Below are 21,665 nucleotides of genomic sequence, written 5' to 3' on the forward strand. Positions count from 1 at the left end.
TGAAAGTGTGTAACTCAGGCCCTGTGTGCTCTAGGACCCTGCAGACAGTTTGGGCTGCTTCCACTAAATTACAGAAAACAGTGGAAAAAAGAAGTTTGTCTGTGTCATGTTGTCTGACAGATTTAATCAAATGGGTCTGAAGGGATGACCCCCCGCCCCCGACCCTGCTACCCCCCTCCCTCCACCATATACAGTGATATAAATGCAATATTCCAGTGTCATTAAATTAATTATACATGCTGGAAACAACCTAAAGTGTCTGCAGGGTCCTAGAGCTCACAGGGCCTGAGTTAAACACTTTCAAAAAAGACTTTATATATATATAAAAAATCAAAAAGCGCCATTTTTTTTGGGGGGGGGGGGATGTTATATGTTATAACATCTTAGACAACATATACTTACATGTGTATGACTTTTAGCAGTGTTTTATGTAACTTTAAAAGAGTTTCCTGTAAAATGACAACAACATTTTGAACTTAGACCACTGTATGTGTGTATAGGAGGCTTTCCAATATAGGCCAAATCCAGGCGGAAATGGCACCAGAGTAATTAGTGTAAATACATTACTTTGTGTAAAACAAATCTCTAAGCTTTCAAATGGTACCTCATATGACATCACAGCTCCTCCACAGACATTTAAAATTGAAAGTATACATGACGCTTTACAGGAGTTTAAGAGTTTAAGTGGCTTAGGGTGCAACCAAATCTGTACCGCTCAACAATTGCGTCAATAGTACGAATTAGCAAATATTACAGTACAATATAATATGTCCAAATTTCGAAACCTTTTACAATGCAGTAATTGATGTGTTTTAGGATCCAACGGTTGCCTCAGAGAGGAGGGAGAGACAGAATCATGGTAGCTGCCAACAATGCAATAAAACTGCGGGAAATTCGGGATAGAGTGCTGGCAGATATACCACTATTGGTAATGTGAATATGGGCAGCACAACGACAAAGGCCAGAGTCCTAGAGAAACATAAAATAAGGATGAAGCAATTGTACCGTTTGAGAGAAACTTTGATCGAGTGAAAGAACTCCGGCATCAGTCTGTCCAGGTAAGATGTCTGTTCAGTGTAACCAAACATATGCATACTGTAAATGATTGTAGAACTGTCTGTAATTTAGAGAGTAATGGAGATGGAAGCCAGCCGAACTCCACATACTTTTATCTCTGTGGATGAAGCTGGATTCAACTTGGCAAAAACGCGACGCAGGAGAAAAAATGTGATTGGACAGAGACCAAGCGTGGATGTCCCAGGCAGAGGTGGACAGTAACTAAGCACATTTGCTTGAGGACTGTTCTTTAGTACACTTTTTGAGTATCTGTACTTTACTTATGTAACTTTACTAGGAAACTTATGACTTTAACTTCACTACATTTGAAAGACAAATATCGTACTGTTTACTCCACTATTTTTCTATCAAGGTTCTCAAAGTCGAAAGTCGTTTCTGTAGCAGCTTTGCGTCAGTGGATGATTTTTTTCCTTCTTTAAAAGGTGTTTGGGTTTTTGCAGAAAACCTTTCAGGAATCATTTGTGTAGGTTCAAGTGAAGTTCAATGATTTCACAGCATTTTTTCAACACTGATCAGTTAATAGCAAAATGGAAGAAGACGGATGTCAAAATGCTAATTTTGTCGAGTATTCACATAAACAAAGTTGATTATGTCTTAAGTGAAGGTGAACAGTTGGAGAATATCAGATGTGTATCAGTGTATTGGATCCGTGCATTCGTTCCTAAAGTGCCGCTTTGTAAAGAGCTTTATAACTTATATTCAAGTGTTTAAATGAGTTTAAGTTAGTCGTATGTTGGATGGAGCATCACATAATGTGCATTTATACAACAATAATAAAATAATAAGGCATTGACATAAAGGAAATTTACTTTTAATACTTAAGTTCTTCTGAAAACAAATACTTCTGTACTGTTAATAAAGTAATTTTTTTTTTTACAACTTTCACTTGTAACGTAGTAATATTGGACCAGCAGTACTGTGGTGTGACAGGCAGCGGGGCGAGGGACCGCGAGAGCGGGCCGGTGATTAATGTTGACGAGTGCCAGCTGCGTGGCACACCGGTCTCGTCTCGCGGCCATGTGACGGGAGCATATAAGGAGGAGCAAGGGCTGCGGAAAACGAGAGAGGACCAGGCCTGGACTTTATGTTATGTTTTGTTTATGTGTTTGTGGGCAGTAGTCCGTGAGGGGCTGCCCGCGGTTTTACTTTCGTTTTGTTTATTTATTTAGAATAAAGTTGTTGAATGTTCGCCGGTTCCCGCCTCCTTCCTTCCCATCTACGAACTGTATTACAAGTACTTTTACTTTTACTCAAGTAATGAAGTTGTGTACTTTGTCCACCTCTGGTCCAGGCCATAGAGAAGCTAACATCATGATGTTAGATGTAAAAAACAAACAAACAAACAAACAAACAAAAAAAACTATTCCTCCACTACTTTTATTTTTTCTTCCCTTTTTCTGGGTTTTGCTACTCTGAGTACTACACAAATCTTGGTATTTAGGGCACTTTTTGCGTTTCTTTGCCTCTTCTTGACAGATTGCTCCTGTACTCCTGAGTTGTAAGTCGCTTTGGATAAAAGCGTCTGCTAAATGCATAAATGTAAATGTACATGGTGTGTGCAGCACTTTCCAGTGATGGTTTGCTGTAACACAAACCACTCACTGGCCCCTACAATACAGAGAGGCTTATTTCTTTTCCGAATGACCTGCATAATCAACTTGTGCCAGCAGAGAGAAGGCGAGGGGGAATAAAACTGCCCAACCTTCGCTGTTGTGTGGGATAATGTGGCATTGCACCACTCCGCTGCAGTCACAGACGGGTTCGCAGCACATCCCAGGATATCAGTGTTATTCCTGCCTCCATACCCCCTCTTCTTAAACCTCAGAGGAGTATTTCTCTGTATGGAGGTGAAAGGTTTATGACCACCATCCACATGACCAGATGACTTTACTGGAGGCAATGAATGCGGGGTGTGGAGGCATTTCTCCTGAAGACTGACAGGGGTGGATTCGATATTCTAGAAGATACTTTCCAAGATTGCCAGAGAAGACAATGTTAATACTTTAGTATAGGGAACATATATTCACTATTAACTACGACTTTTGCCTCAATAAACTTCTAATTTACTGCTTATTAATAGTTAATAAGGTAGTTTTTGTAGTATTTAAGTTTAGGTATTGGGTAGGATCAAGGGATGTAGAATAAGGTCATGCAGAATAAGGCATTAACATGTGCTTTATAAGTTCTAATAAACAGCCAATATCCTAGTAATATGCATGCTAATAAGCAATTAGTTAATAGTTAATAACTGAACCTTAAACTAAAGTGTTACCAAGGCATCATATGTGATGTTGATGAGAACGTGTGGCCTAATGCAAGAGAGACGGAGGAACCTTCACAGGGCTTTACAACGAGTGATTAGTGTTGATTTGTTTGTTTTTTACTATATTCAAAGAAAACAGATTCATTCTTGTTACATACGTAATCATTAGCAAATTCAATAAAAAAATAAAAAATCTCTTAGTGAAATACTGTTTATGTGAAAATTCATTCAAACATTAAAAATAGAAGGTCAAAATCATTTATGTAATGCTCCCTGTTGCTAGTGTTTTTTAGGTCAGTGTGTTGCGAGTGACAAGCACGTTTTCTGAATGAGAATCTGTGTCCAGTGATTGGTGGAACGAGCTTATTTTGAGACATATATGAAGTGTTGTGTTGGTTGGAGTGAGTTTTGGAGGTTAGATTAACTGTTTGGCCAAAATGAATCCTGGTAATGCCAACTGTATGAAGAGTTTTGAAAATGTGGTTTTAGTATTGAACTATGATTGGTAGCAACTGAAAAACAAAACAAAATCTGTAATATAAAAATCCTACAACAGCCGCAGGCATTAAAACCATGAAGAGGATTGCTATTTGCAGTTGGGATTTCTCTAAAGCCTTTCTTAGTGAGTATAAAACTAGCCTCTATAGCGGTGCAGGCAGGTATCTGTGCAAGCTCATAATTAGACTTGATTTTGCTGTTGATATTAAGTGTTAAATCTGCTTATAAGCGAATCTTACAGTAATTAAAACTCCAGATTCATGAATCATCAAGGTTGAAAATGGTCCTCAGAGCGCAACCTGCATCTGCTTCCTCTCTTTACTCTGGTGCTTTACCATTATACAATATATACTGTGCACTGTACAGAAATATTTAAAAAGTAAGTTACCTGGTTGCCAAATTTTGAGTTCATTGAAATTAAATTTTTTAGTTAATACAATAAACATTTTAGAGAATTGACATCACCCTTTATTGAAATAGCATTCAAATATTTTTTTAAGCATAGTTTGCGTGATTGTTTTATTTGTAATAATGCAGTAAAACATGCCAAATTCATGCCAAATTTAAAAACAAATTCAAAAACATGTGTATCAATATTACGAGAGTGAAATGTCATGGAATGTATACGCCAAAATGCGCATATAATGAACAGCAAAACTCATTTTGGCGTATACATTCCACGAGATTGCACACTCTTACTATTTATACGCATTTGAGATCGGGCTCAGATTTACATGATTTATCTTTTTTTTTTTTTTTAATTATGTGATTCAGATACAATAATATTTTGAGTTTCTATATATTAAGGTCCCATTTTTCGCGTGTTTTCGAAGCTTTGATTATGTTTACAGTGTGCAATATAACATGAGTTCATGTTTCGCGTGTAAAAAAACACAGTATTTTTCACACAATTGACTTGATCTGTACAGCGCTGTTTCCTCTGTCCTAAAAACGGCCTGATGATTTCCTTGTTCTATGAAGTCCCTCCTTCAGAAACACGTAACGAGTTCTGATTGGGCCAGCGCTTCCCGTGTTGTGATTGGACAGCAGCTTAGCGCACTTTGCCTGGAAAGGTCCCGCCTCTTACCATAACGGGGAGATGCTAGCGCTGAATGCGCGCTCTTCTCCACCCGGGAGAGCAACGAGACCACGCCCCCTATTTTGCGTGTTCTTGTGGGCGGAGGGTTAGTCAACAAACGGTTCTAGTAACGTCATTACAGCAGGAAGTGCAGCGGTGTAGACCAAACCGGCCGTTCACTGTTGGCTTTGAAAGGGAACTTCTGTTAAATAAAATATCTCGCTTGGCATTGAACTTTGAGCTTTATAATATTACAGGTATTATTTATGCTCTAACAGCAACATTACACACTGACTAAAGTTTGAAAGATGGAATCGCGAAGAACGGGACCTTTAAACAAATTTCCTTCATTGTATTAACTCAAATTTTTTATTTCAATGAACTCAACATTTTAAGGCAACCAGGTTACTTACTTTTTTTTAAGTTAAACCAACAATATTTTTTTACAGTGTAGTAATTGCCATTATACACAATTGGCTGAAAACTAGACAACTGACCAAAGGACACTGCAAATGAGAGAGAGAGAGAGAGAGAGAGAGAGAGAGAGAGAGAGAGAGAGAGAGAGAGAGAGAGAGAGAGAGAGAGAGAGAGAGAGAGAGAGAGAGAGAGAGAGAGAGAGAGAGAGAGAGAGAGAGAGAGAGGTTCTTCTCAAACACATGACATCCATCAGCATGACATCCTTCTCCTCTACAGCGAGCTCAATGCCCATGTGTACAGATCGCAGTAAAGAGCTGAGCCAACACATTTCTCAGGCTATATAGAACAAACAAAGATGCGGATTCTCATTTTCACCATTGCACTGTGCATTCACATCACTATATAAAGCACTAAAGTACATGATGATCTATGACGTGACATCCATACACCATATGATTTAAACAACCATACACACCGTCACCATCAACAACAACTCATGGCTCTCGCTCACAATAATAAATGACCAAATGTTTACTCTTACACTCTGATCTCATCCTCTGAGTTGTACTGACGTTATATCTGATACATTTTGTAATAGTTTACATACATTACTACATCAGGGCCAACATCTTAACCATCTGATAAACTAGATTTTTATATTTTCTTAAGTGTTTTCTTGGGCAAAAAACAAACAGCGCATTTTATAGGCAAACCCGTAAACATCACATCAAATATTTCCATTGGCTTGTGAGTTTTTGGAGAAAATAATCTCTGTGACCGACAAAAGTTTATGATACTTACACGTTTTGTTCATCATGATGATAATAGATACAAATGAACACAAGTCTTATGAATTTTAAATCCTAAATGCAATCACCAGAAGTAAAAATTTAAATGTACACTGTAAAAAAAGGTCAAAGCCTGACATTTTTAAGTACAATCGACTTGGATGTTTAAGTTATTTCAACTATGTTGAACTGCCTTTAAAAATCTTGTATAACTTATAAAAAAAGTTTTACATTTCTTACCTTATTTTGATGAGTTAAAACAATGTAAAAACATATGTTGGGATATCTTATTGAACATATCATTTTTTACAGCGTGAAAAAATCTTTCAGTCGACAACTCTTTCAGTCTTTAAAAACATTTTTAGTTTGAAAACAGTTAGTTTGCAAGAGTGTGATTATAAACACGATGAGGTGAAAGAGACCAGTTTACCTGTTTGCGGGCTGTTTAATGTTCCCGCCTGAATATGTAGTTTGGCAGGCCTTTTTGACTTTGAATCATTCACAGATATGAATTTTTAATTTCAATGATTAAATTCTTTACTACACTGTACAATTTTTTTTGTTGGTTTAACTTAATAAAAGTACGTAACCTGGTTGACTTAAAATTTTGAGTTTATTGAAATAAAAAAATTGAGTTACAATGATACAATGATCAAAATTGGTTTAATAAATAGAGACTCAAAATATTATTGTATCTGAACCACATAAAAAAATTTGATAAATCATTCTTCTGCGTCGTCACAAATAAAACACGCACAAATGCTCAATAAGCTTACAAAATCTTTTAATAATATTTGAATAAAGGCGATTCTCTAGAAAAATGTATTTGTATTAACTCACATTTTTAATTTCAAAGAACTCAGAATTTTAAGGCAACCAATGCAAATGTCTATTCTTAATATCAACAATTTAATTGCTACTAGTAAAAATTGTAATTTTTGATATCAATAATTTGTCAATAATTTCAGTTTGTACTAGTTGAAATTAAATTTTTATATCAAGCATTCATATTTCTGTGAGTGAAGGGGTCAGTAATATTTGATTGTTGATATCAATAATAATAATTTTAATTGGAAATGTAATTCCTGATATCAAGAATTATTATTTTAACTAGTGAAAATTGAAGTGTTGATATCAATAATTAATATTCTGGGAATTAATAAAAGTAAAAAGGGCTTGACATAGTCCCATTTAGAAACTTGTAGTGACCGCTTTAATAAAATAAAATAAAATAAAATAAAATAAAATAATATATATATATATATTACATTATAAAAATGGGGCATTATTGATAGATGAGTGGTGAAAGCTGCAGATAGGTGGACACAGCAACTCACTCATACACTCTAAAAAATGCTGGACTAAAAACAACCCAAGTTGAAAATGGACTAACCCAGCAATTGGGTTGTTTTAACCCAACGGTTGAGTTGTTTTAACCCTGCAATTGAGTTGTTTTAACCCAACGGTTGAGTTGTTTTAACCCTGCAATTGGGTTGTTTTAACCCAACGGTTGAGTTGTTTTAACCCTGCAATTGGGTTGTTTTAACCCAATGGTTGGGTTAAATGTTGCTTAAGACAACCCAATTGCTGGGTTAAAACAACCCAATCGCTGGGTTAGTCCATTTTCAACCCAACTTGGGTTGTTTTTAGTCCAGCATTTTTTAGAGTGTATCCATACTCAGATGATCCACACAGGTAAGGCAAAATAGGACGAATCCACATGGCAATGACGACACACAACAGCGTAACATAAGTCAAGACAATTGCTGCATCCGAAATTGCATACTTCCCTATTTTATAGTGGCAAAATACAGTATGTGACAACGGAATTATGTCTGAATTCACAGTTCTCATAAAACCGTATAGGCAAACAAATCCCCGGATGACCTACTACTTCTGTTAAGATTCTGAAGATGGACACTTTACTATCCCATGAGGCAACGGGAGAGGATTTGATGAAGCGATGCAACTGATAATGACAGCACGGCGGATGTATCTGAAGCCTTTCTCAGCCATCAGCTTTCAACAAAAATATCTTAATTTTTGTCCTGAAGATGAACGAAGGTCTTACGGGTGTCCAACGACATGAGGGTGAGTAATTAATGAAATAATGTTCATTTTTGGGTGAACTAACCCTTTAAGGTTGTGTTAACCACAGGCCTTCTTTTAGGCATTTAACCAAAAACCCATTAAAAAAATCACACTGACTTTGATGTGATGTTTGATGTTATGTTTCTACGCTTTAAGACTCTTATGACATCAGGACTTAATGGCAAACTGCAGTTGTAATTCATCGATCTCAAATAAACCAAAAACAACCTTTCATATATTTAAGTCAGTTATTGAAAGCTACTTTCAAAATCCATATTTAAAAGTAAGCCAAGCGATGTTTGAGGTCTGTGTGGATGGATATAGACAGATGCATTATCCCATGGGCAGTCACTTTAACAAATGGATGACAATAAAAGACCATAACAGTGAAATATTCTGCACATCAGTCTTACAGTAACATCCCTGTCTGGACAATATACTGACCTGCACAGCAGAGCCGGTGCAGAGCACATACCAGACAGTGACTTAATAAAACACTCCATCAGAGAGAGAGAGAGTATGACAGCGCTTCATCTGGACCCAGCCCAGCTCAGGAAATGAAAGCTGATGTCTGTGTGTGTGTGTGTGTGTGTGTGTGTGTGTGTGTGTGTGTTCTTTACACTAACAGATGCAACATACTATATCATGGTCCACAGGACATCTTGTCACTCGTGTGTTGGATGTAATACAAGTGGTGACAGAGCCGTCTGACTGAAACACACACAGGCCTTTGATTGTTCCTCTCAGGACCGAATCGGCCCTCTTTCCCCTGTTAAACATGTGTGTAAAATCACGTGTAACCCCTTCACCCGGGCCTCTCAAGAAACTGTAGTCTCAAGTATGTAATATGTAAAGCAAACAGATTCATTCAAAGCATACTTTTTTATTTTTAGTTTGATTTCATTTGAAAATATCACCAAATTCATAATCCCATATTCATTATTTTTACAATTCAATTTATTATGTAAAAAAAAGGAGTTGTATCTAAATTTGCTTTTAGGCTACTTAAAGGTGTCATGAACTGGCTTTTTTTAATTTTGTTATACTGTTCTGAGGTCAACTAATGACGTTTGCAGTGTTGGGCAGTAGCGTCGCTACAAGTAGTGACGCTACTAGCTTAACTACATTTTTCAGTAGCGTGGTGGTAGCGTCGCTGTTTTCTCAATGAAATAGCTTTTCAGTAGCGAAGCTCTTCTGTTGATAGAGTAGTGCGGTAGCGTCCACACAAGCTAACGTTACATTTTCCCAAGCATTTCTGAGGATCAAGCTCAAATTGGAAACACAACTGATAAGAACGCGATATACTTCACTTTCTACGTTCCTTTCTGCCCCGCGCAGACGCGCGCGCAAGCCTTTCAAAGACACGCACAGATGCACGCGCGAGCCTTTCAAAGTACTCCTTTGGCAGTGAGCGCGTAAAGACGGGATAGGGGATGTAGTTGACGGTTTTTTTTCTCCTAGCGCTCAATTCGCTGTTGCACGCGCATCGTCCCTGCCCCTAAACCTACCCATCACAGGAAACATTCTGCATTTTTACTTTCTCAAAAAAACATCATTTAGTATGTTTTTAAGGCCATTTGAATTATGGGGACATTTGATATGTCCTCATAAACCACATTTATAGCGTAATACCAGTGTAATACCCATGTAGTTATACAAATTTGTGTCCTCATAAACCACATAAACAGGCTCACACACACACACACACACACACACACACACACACACACACACACACACACACACACACACACACACACACACACACACACACACACACACACACACACACACACACACACACACACACACACACACTCGACACCAGGGGCCTATTTCACAATACTAGGATAAGGGATTAAGCCGGGATATTTTGGTGATCCTGGCTCAATTGATCCGCTAATATACAGTTATCTTTCATTATCGTTATCGTTCTTGGTGTGAGTTTGCCATCAGGGTATGTTTAGATGACAGCTGTGTACTAAATTTTGCATAAAAATGACAAGATCACCAAGATATCCCGGCTTAATCCCGTATCCTAGTTTTGTGCAATAGGCCCCTGGTTTTGTTAATATTTTGGATTACATGTTTTTGTTGCCGAATTGATTTCGGACAGTTTTTGAATAACTAAAAAAAATGTGTGTCTATATGCTTGACTTTTATTGATCACTGAAATAGCATTGATTGGAGTGAAGTGGGTTCAATATAAAATTAAATAAATAAAAAGTAGCTTAGATGTAGTAAACTACTTTTGTCAAGTTGCTGTAGCTTAGCTTGCTGCTTTAGTGTAGTGAAGCTTAATTTAATGTAGAGTAACTGGTAGCTTAGCTCACTACATTTTACAAGTAGCTTGCCCAACACTGGACGTTTGTGTGGTTTTTACATTCGAAAACATCATAAGTAATAAGTAATAGGCTATTTTCTACACTGGTTTTGAGGCTCTTTCTCTTCTGAACGCTGGTATGGGATCAGATTCCCGCCAATTGAATTGTGGTCACGCATAAAAAAATAATAAGCATGAATCTAAATTTTAAAAAGGCATGTGAAAATAATGGTGACGTCAGCTTCTCTCTTCGATTGATTGGCTACGGGATGAGCTGTCAATCTAGAACTAGTGGACCAATGGTGATGCTAAGACCCGTCCCTGATTTACATGAAACTCGAACTGCAACATTTGGAAACGCAAGCGCAGAATGTGGAAACAAGAGCAAAGGAGAAAAGAGAATGGGCATACAAAAAATGAAAATAAGAGCAGAAAACATGGTTTTGTGTGCGATTCAGATCATGTTGAATTCATGATTCAGTTTTGAGCAATATAATTTTAAACTTGTTTAAATGTTTGACTCACGCTTATTATTTGTATTTCTATGATCACGTTGTTTGTGACTCTGGGTAACTTTGTATTGATTTTTCAGTTTTGCGCATTATATTTTCCATGTTTTTAAAATTTTGATTCACGCTTATTTTTTTACGCGTGACCGCAATTCAATTGGCGGGAATCGGATCCCATACCGCTGGGTTTTGATGGGCGTGTCACTGGAGACTTGGAAGTAAATGCCCACGGCTAGGATTGGAGAAGATTTGCATATTAAATGAGCTTCAGTTCCCCGTCCAGTTCACATGAGGGAGGGATTGTTTTGAAAGTGGCAACCGGAATGATTCTCTCGATCACAGGGCTCATAAACATCTTCATACAAACAAACACAATGATTTATTTCTTGTCCACACGCGATTGATTGGAATATTATTTCTGTATTACATTGCCCGCATGATTGGTCGATATAAGCACGAACACACACACAAACACACACACACACACGTGCTCGCCCAGATCAAAAAAGAATTTCTGCCGACGGGCGTACGTTTTGGTAGCCCGTCTAGAAAACACACAGCCCCGGGGCTACTATTAGGCCTGCATATAAAAAAGACGTTTTACTCACATAAGTTTGTTGCACCCATCAAACGCTGACACAGTCTCAGCAGGAATGCATGTGTTCGATCCCACCTTGACAAAGGCTTGTTGCTGAAACATCGGTGGTTAAATAAGGTAAATGTGCGGTCACATCTCCTTCATGCAGATTTATTTTCGTAGGCCTGCACCTTGGATGGTGTGCGTTTGCGCAAGTGTTTTAATAAGGAATGCATGCATACACACATGTTCAGAATAAGGCTTGAGTTTCAGTTTTTATTTATGTTCTGTTCCTTCTCTACCTGTACCTGTTACACACACACACACGCACACACACACACACACACACACACACACACACACACACACACACACACACACACACACACACACACACACACACACACACACACACACACACACACACACACACACACACACACACACACACACACACACACACACACACACACACACACACACACCTCTACAGTACAGATTTGACCCTCTCTCTCTGCAGCCCACTGTGAGCCAGATGACGTCCATCAGCGTCTCTATAATTATCTTACTCTGACACAGAGTAGGTGGAATTAGATTCCTGTATTAATTATAATCGAGCACCATAAACGCCCTGCTGGGCAGAAGACACAGCTCTCACTCAGGTTGCCAGATTGAGACCCCCTGGCAAGAGAGAAAATACAATTGTGGGTCCACTTACTCGCCCCCTCTCCCGCAGAGGGCTGGAGGAGAGGACCAACTCACACACACACACACACACACACACACACACACACACACACACACACACACACACACATACGAACACACACGCGCACACACATGCAATCCGCTTATAACAGCTGGTCTTGGATCAGCTTCCTGCCCTCCAGCTGGGGCAGTAACAATTATAAGACAATTGTAAAACTGGGAATGAAAGAAACATGGCAGCTCAGGAAATGGATAAACAAGGCCCAGAGTCAAACTGTACTAACTTAGTGTTGCATAGTCTTCTGAAGTCATTTGATAGCTTTGCGTGAGTAACAGACCAAAGAGCACTGAAAATCTTCCCTTCCGTCATTAAAATTTGGTGCATTAATAATACACATGCATTAATAATAAATCATGCAAGTGCAATTAACAGCATTTATGGACGAGGGAGAGAAGATGAAGAAAGCGGGAACTTAGTCCCTACTGCTAGATGTCGTAACTACACCATTCAGGTGGCAAAAACAAAGAGTCAACTCATAAGTAGCATTGTATTCTGATAAAATTAAATGAGCAGCTGCCACTGGGATGAATGGTGCTCTGCGTGTTTCAGAGCAAAGCGTGGAGCGGTGTTCAATTGCATTTGAGCAGCTCATGCATTCAGTCTCTTTTGTTTGGCATTAAATGCAAACTTCATCTCTTCAAGTGCTGTGATTTTGGGTTGCTTTATGCTTTTTAAAATGCAACACTTGCCAACCAGCTTCTAACGGCAATGAAAATGGTTCATCAATCTGTTGTCAACAAGAGATGCTTTGATTGTCAATCCGCGTTCACGACTCCGCAGTGACACTGCTGACGAAAGACGCATGTTTGCGAAGGTTGTTTTGTGTTCAGCGCCTCCCTCAGACTATAAATGAAGCTCGCACGCACCAGATAACACGTCAGCAGCGTGTGAACCCCGAAGAGAAGACAATGCTGAATAAAGTCGTAGTTTTTGTTATTTTTGGACCAAAATGTATTTTCGATGCTTCAAGAGATTCTAATTAACCCACTAATGTCTCATATGGACTACTGTGATTATGTTTTTAATTCATTACCTTTCTGAAAAGGGACAGTATACCGTACAAACATTTTCAATGGAGAGGCAAAAAGCTCTCGGACTAAATATAAAATATCTTAAACTGTGTTTGTGTCTTACGGGTGTCATTAATGACATAATTTTTATTTTTTCAGGTGAACTAACCCTTTAACCCTCAATCTGATCTCAACCTGAACTATTTTGTAAGGTGCACTGTAAAAAACACAACTTGAAAAAAGTTGAGAAGACTGATTTTGATTTGTTGGTTCAGCAAAAATCCATACTGTACAAATCTCGTACAACAAAAAAAATCTTAGTACTAATTTCCCCTATAGCTAACTTTTGTAAATAACAGTTATACGAACTGAAAATAAGTTGTCTGTGACACACAAAAAAATGTTTAGTTCAATGTCAAGTAGAGTCAACGTGTAGAGTATAACTAGAGTATAACAGTAGAGTCAACGTGACATTATTTGTTTTCTGGAGAGATGCGTAACAAATCTTTTGTAGTTGAGCCAATTCAACATTTTGTGTCTTTTGGAAACAGAAGTTCTTATTAAGACTGAACAGGTTATTGATTTATTAGAGTTTATGAGGCTGAAATCTTGATCATCTTGGTTTCTTTCTTAGCAAAAATAATGCTTTTTTGCTAAACACCGTTACAGCGGCCACAAACTCACACAATGAGGCTAACTGCCCAACAAAAGGAAACACTCATCACCAAAATGGTGATGACCAAATGATTTTCAATTTAAAAATCAACATTTCCAATGGACAAAATTTCTTGAATTGGCTCAACTACAAAAGATTTGTCACTGAATAGTTGCATGTCTCCAGAAAACAAATAATGTCTAGTTGACACAACTAAAGAAAAAATGTAACAGACAACTTATTTTCATTTCGTATAACTGTGATTTACAAAAAAGCCAGTGGAAATTGGTACTGAGATTTTTGTTGTTGTACAACCTTAATTTTTTACAATATGATTCATACATAAATGTATGACTTTTTGAAAAGTAAACATGAAGGTCCACCCCTAAACCTAACCGTCAGGACGTAAACACATCATACGAGTTAACCCCTAATTCGTCAAAAAGTTAAATAGTGACAAATTGCCACGAGTGCCTTTTTTAACGAAATAATGCTACACTGTAAAAAATTACTTTGAAATTAAGTTACTTGGTTGCCTTAAAAATTTTAGTTCATTGAAATTAAAATTTTGAGTTAATACAATGAACATTTTTTGAGATTCGACAACCTTTATTACAATACTATAAAAAGATGTGTTTTATTTCTGACGACGCACTGAAGCATGCCAAATTGTGCTATTTTCATGATTTATCAATTTTTTTTTATGTGGTTCAGATACAATCATATTTTGAGTTTCTATTTATTAAACAAATTTAATTGTATCAACTCAAATTTTTTATTTCAATAAACACAACATTTTAAGGCAACCAGGTTAGGCCTACTTACTTTTTAAGTTAAACCAACAAAAAACAACAATTTTTATTTTTACAGTGTACATTTTCATGTTTCAGGGCTGGTAAGAATGTTTTATGGCCAGTACAGTTCCTCTGACCACAGGTGTGATAAGATTAGGCAAGAGACTTGGTTTTGGAGTGCAGCTGATGTTTGCATGATCAAAGCATCTCCATCATTATTTGTGCCTGTATTGATGCTATGCAGTGGTTAAATGTTCAGATCAGAGCTGTTCTTCGCTCTCATTAAATGTTCAGGGCGCTAAGAAAATCCCAATATCTCTCATTTCATCATCAGTTGTTTCATTCTCGCTCTCTCAGTTTCTCTCTTCCTCTTGTCTCTCTCCAACACGTATCCCCCGTCTCCAGTGGCCTGTTATATTGTTGAGTAAAACACTTTTAAACTGGATGCATTGTTCCTGCAGTTTAGCTTAATATGTTTCCTCTGTCCGTGGTGGATTGTTTGGAGTGTGCAGCCCCAGAGGAGGCCACACAATCCTGCTCTTTCAGCTCCTCCGTATGCTGCAGTGCTGGGGACCAAAATACACAGAAGATGCCTTCAATAAATGGGGCAGACTCATTCACAACAACCCTATTGCACAAAAGTTTGGTACACTTTCTGCATAGGAGTGTTTTCCTGTAACCTTTGGAACAGTTTCCATTCCAGACAACCGGTCGTAATGATGTAAAGCTGCTAATTTGGAAGCTTTTTACGTAAACTCGAATGTGATTTTAATCGGTCGTTTTCCAGAACCGCAGAGTTGTGTTCATCGCATTCACAGACGTCATGCCATCATCTGGAAGGTTTTCTGCTAACCGCTGCTCCATTTCAAACCCATTTACACTTGATGGTCCATGTGGAGACAGCCTCAGATGGAGTCCGTGTCTGTCATTTATGGATTTGTTGTGTAATGATGATCTGGAAAAACACTCCAGCCCTGTTTATAGGGTGGGGCTTGTCTGAGACCACCAGTGAAAATACCTCTAATTTTTTAATTTAACACTTTTTCATCACAAATTATATTATCACCACAAAAAAAAAAAAAAAAAAAAAATTGAGTGAAAAGCTGAAAATTAACATGATTTTCAGATTAATATTTGGGTTGTCTCCTTTTGATTAATCCATACATCATTTTACATCATGTAAAAATTACATTGTATTAAGTTATTAGGATATATTTAGTGACAGCTAATATTTCACTGCATTTTATGTTAGTAGTCTGCAGGCCCTGTTCACAGCTGGTATTAAGATATGTTTAGGTCGATATGATCACCTGTACATCCCCGTTTACACCTGGTGTTTTAATCTGTCTCTTTAGTCCACTTTCAACCCCTTCTGTCCTGATTTTTTTCAAGGAGAGGATCTATGTGCGGGTGACTGTACAGGCTTTTTCAGATCTTCTGATCTAATGGACAAAATAAGCTTATGCAATTTACATATGAATGAGCCTGGAGATGATGGAAAAACATAGCCTAACAAGCCAGACCCACATCAAGATGTTTGGTCTGGAAACTCACCATTGACAGCTCAATCCGAGGGGCGGGATAAACGGTTGTCTTTCAAACTCCCTCTGCACGCGATAGGATAGCGCTACACCAACCAGAGCAACGAAGGTGAAGCAGAGCTCGCTGACAGATTAAACATTCGCCGTATCCGGTCGGCTAAACTCCGAACACATCTTCCCTTCTTAAGAATGACTTCAGTGCCGTTCTTTGTTCTTTTTTTTAGAGAAAAGCTTAACTCCAAGTCTTCAGAGTCGCGGTCAAAGCTGATTCGAAAGACCGCCGTTCGTTGGTACGTTTTTCATCTTCAAACCAAATGTGGGTCTTCAGCCGACAACATTTAAATCCGTCTGCGTGTACCATAATGTCTTTTGTGGCTGTTTGAACGCATTCGACCACATGAGCGTTTACACTAATAAAGCAATCCTGAATGTGTTTTACTACCTCTGGAAGTGGTCAAAAGTGGACAAGCTCAGAACATTTTAGACCCATTTACACCTGTATTTAGCATCATCCACTTGTGATCTGATCAATCCATCTTAATACCAGGTGTAAACAGGGCTATACTTCTACTTCTGCTATTTGACTTTGTCTCAGTCAGGGCATAGAGCCAAACCTCTAGGGCTGTCTGCTTACTCTGATCAAGCCACAGCATTAAAACCACCCGCCTAATATTGTGTAGATCCTCCTCATTCTGCCACAAAAACTGATGCGTCAACCTCTGAAGCTGTCCTGTGGTTTCTGGCACCAATACATTAGCAGAAGATGCAAGTCCTGCAGGTTGTAAGGCGGATCTTCCATGGATCAGATTTGTTAATCAGATAAGTTTTGCTGGATACAGGTGTTAACAGGGTCTAAAAGGTTTGAGCTTGTCAACTACTTACAGAGGTAGTGGAAAACATATTCGATGATGCATTATGGGAAGAGCGGTAGCCAGACGGATTTACACTTTGTTGGCTGAAGACCCAGGTTATAACGTACCAAGCTAAATATTCTCTCACCATTCTAATTTTAATTTTTATGATTACAAGTTTCATTAATGTAAAAATTATCTATTCTATCAAACTATTCTAATTAAAATGTAATTTTGACAATTTGGTTGAATAATCGAATAACAAGGACAGACAAAGCAGAATCCAAAGCAGTAAAAGACATTAATTCATTCAATTAAAATCATTCTGTGGTTTAAAATGTGCATATTAATATTTCCATGTTTAATCGCCCATGTTTAAACTGAATATATCTCATAATAGCAACACTATGAATACATATTGTATCCTGTAGGTTTAATGAAAACAAAAATGTCTGAAATGTACTAATCTAATTCATGGAAAAACTGAATAATAACTCCATTAATTACAATAATAAGTAAATTTAAAAATAATATGATACATAATGACACAACATGATACTCAGGGCCTTCTGTGCCAATTCTGGAGGCCCATCTTAGGGTCTAATTTTATCTTTTTACTTTTAAATAATTTATTTTTACTCCACAAATCCCTAATTAACAAACAGACACTACATCCATTTACGTTCAACATAATACAACGTCGTAGATTACAATTTTCCAGAGACACAAAATTAGAGAGACTCAAAACTGTTTTGACTGACCAAATCTCACAAATTTTGATATTATGATATTAATATTAATTTGTTTTGTGTCATCCATGGTCAGGAGACAAAAATAAATTATCTTAAATCTAATAAATTAAAAAATAAAGGGGGGGGGGGGCTTCTTACTCCGCCTAATAAATAACAAAAGTGTTGAGTTACAGTACCAATATCCATTTATTGTAATGTTAAAAATACTTCTGACTGAAAAAAGAAAATGATAAAAAAATCATAAGTCAGAAAAATAAATTAGTGCATAATAGTAGTATAATTAATGCTTACACTTGTGAACATAGCCACACCAATTAGGTCTAAAACACATTGAGAAAGCTTTCTGTCAGCATTCGCGTTCACCTCCAAGGCACTTGCTTGGCTGGCAGAAACCTGTGTAAGTGCGTGATTTGACATCTGCCATCTTGGCTCACGGGTCCTTGGCTCTGCTGCTGTTGTTTTGAGCCAATAACCTGAGCTGTACGTGTCATGTGACTAACCACTCTGGAGCCGCAGGAAATGGCGTCATTAAGCTGATCAGACTATCCTGAGATGACAAAGGCAGCAGACAGGGAAACATTTAAATCAATTTCATGTTCAAAACCAGATCACATCCATGCATAAAATCCACTTAGATTTGATTCAAACGTAGCTTTGTTGTGTTTCTTCCTTTCAAATCATACGCATAACTTTCAAGCAAGCAACATGCTAAGCTAGAAATCTTGAATGCTACCATAATCAACAATACTGCCTACAAATGAGACTTTATTTGGGAGCCTTCTAGACACCTTCGCATAACTGCAGTGTTGTTGCATTTAGCTGGCTCTCATTAGCCTTGCATGCACTGAACAAAACCTACATTCACAGAGGTCCACACAAACATCATTCCTCTCACAGGAAGTCCTCCTTTACCCCCTTCTGTGAAACCTTCCATACACACACACACACACACACACACACACACACACACACACACACACACACACACACACACACACACACACACACACACACACACACACACACACACCGTCACATACATAGGTACTCTGTCTGTTTCTGTGTTAAATGCAGCTGCAGATGCGGGTGGAAGGCTAATGTGTTGACCTCATGATGGAAGCTTTTCTGCACGTATGTGATGAAAAACATAAATTTGCTTTACTAATGAAAAGCAAACGCATGTGACAAACTCCCGCGTTCGCCTTTTCCTTGCCTACAATAAATGCCTTTTAATGTCTATTCAAATGCTGCATTATTAATAAGCTCAAGCACAGGGCATTGACCTGCCTCCAAACACACACACACACACACACACAGACACACACACACACACACACACACACACACACACACACAAACACAAACACACACACACAAACACACACACACACACACACACAAAAACACACATGCGTGCATGCACACACACACACACACACACATATACACACAAACACATGTCTGGTTCACTTTGTGGGGACTCCATAGGCGTAATGGTTTTTATACTGTACAAACTGTATTTTCTATCCCCCTACACTGCTCCTGCCACTAAACCTACCCATCACACACACACACACACACACACACACACACACACACACACACACACACACACACACACACACACACACACACACACACACACACACACACACACACACACACACACACACACACACATTTACGTAATTGTATAAATAAAGGACTTCCTTCTGTAAAGCTATTTCGATGACTAGAGCCTAATGTGATGTTTTAAGCATAAAAATAACTTGTCTTCAAAAAATATGTTTGTTAAATTTTGGGGCAAATTTACCCCCACTGTTTGTGATATTCTGCTAGTGTGTGTGTGTGTGTGTGTGTGTGTGTGTGTGTACATGCTGTTCAAACCTAAGCACATAATTGTTATTCACAAGAAATGTACACAAGCTCATTATTAACCTTCTACGGGCGCGCGCACGCGCACACACGCACGCATGCACGTGCACACAGAGGGTTTCCATATAGGGACTTTAGTGGATTTCTAAGGGTGAAGGGTATTTCTAAGAAAAAGGGTGTTGCCACGGTATTTTGGTGAATAAAACGATGCCACCGTGCTTTTATTGTGTCCGTTTTCGAAATAGCTCACCTGATACTCAAAGCGTCCGTCTCCACTTTTCCCACTGGGCGCACGCTGTTTAAGTTGCAGACGGTGTGCTACCGCAACTGGTGAAGTTCTCTGTGAATTAATGTAGTGAAATGAAGGATGTATGTACACACATTTATCACGCGCGCTGTGTACACACACACACACACACACACACACACTGTGTGGGCGCGCGTGACCTCCGCGCTGGGGTTTGCTCAGGTGAGAAACACCTTTAATGGTTTCGTCTCACACATATAACGCATCTCATTCCACATCTGAAGGCTGTGGAGGCCAGCAGCCCACCGAGCCATGATTTATGAGATGTTTTTACCTCGGTATGTCTGAATTAGTCCAACAGCTACTGGGTTGTGGTCAGCTTAAACACAGGCGCTTTGAAATACACTATGTCTCTTCTGTTGCTGGTTTTTTGACATTTAATTTAGGAGGATGTTCATCCTTTAGCACTTCCACATTGCATGCATATGATTGTAGGCCTACATTTACAGGCAGAATATAGGCTATATGACACATTTCAAATTTGCTCTTGTTGAATTGATGAACAATGATTCAGTTATTGACATCTATGCAAACAACATGATTATTCCCCTTCCACCAGAGGGCGCAGTTCTGCTAATTACACATGCACTGAAACACACTTATACTGTATGGCAGCTGAGCTAAATCTCATAGCAATATAAATGTGTTAATTCGCCATGAACCCATAAACACGTATCCGTCTGTCACAATCATTAGTTGAAAGAAAGCCGGTGTATGTGAAGAGCAGTGAGGGGGAAAGCCTGCAGTTCTTCGCTCACGCTCTGTAATTTACATTAGCTCATTGAGCAGTGATGGAAACCAATGAGTTACATTATATTATGTAACCATGGAAACTTCTATCTTGAGATTTTTATGATAAGGCTTTGGCAAATATTGACCAAAGTGCAAAAACACTAGCTTGACTGATGAATGTTAACTATGGTGCTGTTTGATTTCCATATTCATACATCATTTTAATGATGTTATACGGTCCTTCGAAAATTACCATGCTATTTACATAATTTTGTTAATTCATGACATATTCAAAAAAGTACCAAGCTTACAAAAACGCACCAAAGCTACAGTGGTACTGCCATGTGTTTGGGTGTTTACGATGGTCTTCTACAGGCATACCAATCATTTCAGTGTCATGCTATAGTCTACAGTATATCATATTAACACGGCACTGCAGTAGGCAATACTTACTGTATTTTATAATACCTCAAATAAAACTATATGGAGTCAGTATACTATCTATATCTATCTATCTATCTATCTATCTATCTATCTATCTATCTATCTATCTATCTATCTATCTATCTATCTATCTATCTATCTATCTATCTATCTATCTATCTATCTATCTATCTATCCATCCATCCATCCATCCATCCATCCATCCATCATCCATCCATCCATCCATCCATCCATCCATCCATCCATCCATCCATCCATCCATCCATCCATCCATCTATCTATCTATCTATCTATCTATCTATCTATCTATCTAT

The sequence above is a fragment of the Pseudorasbora parva genome, chromosome 5 (genome assembly GCF_024679245.1).
Source record: "Pseudorasbora parva isolate DD20220531a chromosome 5, ASM2467924v1, whole genome shotgun sequence".
NCBI classification, from domain to species: Eukaryota; Metazoa; Chordata; class Actinopteri; order Cypriniformes; family Gobionidae; genus Pseudorasbora; species Pseudorasbora parva.